The sequence below is a fragment of the Mus caroli genome, chromosome 1 (assembly GCF_900094665.2).
Source record: "Mus caroli chromosome 1, CAROLI_EIJ_v1.1, whole genome shotgun sequence".
Classification (NCBI taxonomy): Eukaryota; Metazoa; Chordata; class Mammalia; order Rodentia; family Muridae; genus Mus; species Mus caroli.
In genome coordinates this window covers 107334637-107336853 of record NC_034570.1, presented here as the reverse complement: position 1 = coordinate 107336853, position 2217 = coordinate 107334637, and positions in this window count along the sequence as shown.

Genomic DNA, 2217 nt, shown 5'->3' with positions numbered 1-2217 from the left:
AGCTGGAAGGAACCCAGATGCCCCTCAACAGAGGATTGGATACAGAAAATGTGGTACCTTTACACAATGGAGTACTACTCAGCTATTAAAAAGAATGAATTTATGAAATTCCTAGGCACATAGATGGACCTGGAGGGCATCATCCTGAGTGAGGTAACACAATCACAAAAGAACTCACACAATATATACTCACTGATAAGTGTATATTAGCCCAGAAACTTAGAATACCCAAGATATAAGATATAAGACTTATATCTTATAAGATATAAGACTTATATCTTATAAGATATAAGACTTATATTAGCCCAGAAACAGAATACCCAAGATATAAGATATAAGATACAATTTGCTAAACATATGAAACTCAAGAAGAACGAAGGCCAAAGTGTGGACACTTTGCCCCTTTGTAGAATTGAGAAGGACTCCATGGAAGGAGTTACAGAGACAAAGTTTGGAGCTGAGACCAAATGATGGACCATCTAGAGACTACCATAATGGATATCCACCCCATAATCAGCTTCCAAACGCTGACACCATTGTATACACTAGCAAGGTCTTGCTGAAAGGACCCAGATAAAGCTGTCTCTTGTGAGACTAGGCCAGGGCCTAGCCAACACAGAAGTGGATTCTCACAGTCAGCTATTTGATGGATCACAGGGCCCCCAACTGAGGAGCTAGAGAAAGTACCCAAGGAGCTTAAGGGATCTGCAACCCTATAGGTGGAACATCAATATTAACTAACCAGTACACCCTAGAGATCGTGTCTCTAGCTGCATATGTATCCAAAGTTGGCCTAGTCAGCCATCAGTGGAAAGAGAGTCCCTTTGGTTATGAAAATTTTATATTCCTCACTATAGGGGAATGCCAGGGCCAAGAAGTGGAAGTGGGTTTTTGGGGGAGCATGTGGGGGACTTTTGGGATATCAATGGAAATGTAAATTGAATAAATACCTAATAAATTTCTAAAAAAAAAATAAAGAAATAAGCATAGCTGACTGGTCCTGGTCAACCTGTGATTGTCACTTTCACTAACTTGTCATTTTCTGGTCTAAATTCTCCTACAAGGTAGTCAGACAAGTTGGTGGATGTGTGTTTCTTTCCCAGAAAACATAACCCCCATCTGGCAGGAAAAATATCTTCTGTCTTTTCTTTCTTCCAATATGAAGTTCTTCTGGAATCTCCTCTTCCTTGGCATTAATTTTTTTTTTCAGAAGTCCAACATTCAGGGGGTGGATGCAGGAGTATCTCTTAAGCATCTTCATTCCCACACAGTGCTTCTTGTATCCCTGGTTATGTATCTTAGTTTCTTCTCTAGAGGACTCTTTATTTCTTCATCCTCATGAATGAACATACACTAACGTATCTTTAAGGAGATTAGCAATTTTGCTCCATCATACTTTGAGTGAGAATGTATGGAGTGTGATAAAAAGTAGAATATAAAGTGGCATGTAGGTTTCTCTGTCTTTTGAAGAGTATGTTAGGGAGGATGTAGAGAAAGAAGAATACCTATCCTTTGCTGGTGGGACTGCAAAATGATAAAAGCACTCTGGAAATTAATCTGGAGGTTGCTCAGAAAATTGGAAATGTATCTACATCAGTATCCAGCTATACCACTCTTTGGCATATACCCTAAAGATGCCCCACCATGCCACAGAGGTATGTGTTCCACTATGTTTTATAGATGCCTTATTTGTGATAACCAGAAACTGGAAACAACCAAGATGTCCCAGGACAGAAGAATGGATACAGAAAATGTGTTTCATTTACACAATACAATACTACACAGCCATTAAGAATGAGGACATCCAGTTCCGGGACTCCACCGAACTACTTAGGAACTTAGTCTGCACAGGTGAGAGTTTGCACCACAGAAGCAGACAGCTTCTGGGACAGGCGGGAGCCACAGAGCCGCTGAGGCAGCACCCTTTTCGGGCCGCAGACATCTGGCCACCCTCCTAGCCGGGGAGGACACAAGACTGCCCTGCATGGGAGATCTCTGCCTCAGGAACAGGGAGCGCCATCTTGCTTCTGGGATTCCACCGAATTTAGGAACTTAGTCTGCACAGGGGAAAGTGTGCACCACAGAAGCTGACAGCTTCTGTGACCAGCCAAAGCAATACAGCACCTGGGAAAGGTCCTGTTTTGGGCCTTCTTCTTTGGACAGGAGGAGGTCCAAACACCAGATATCTGTGCACCTTCCCTGTAAGAGGAGAGCTTG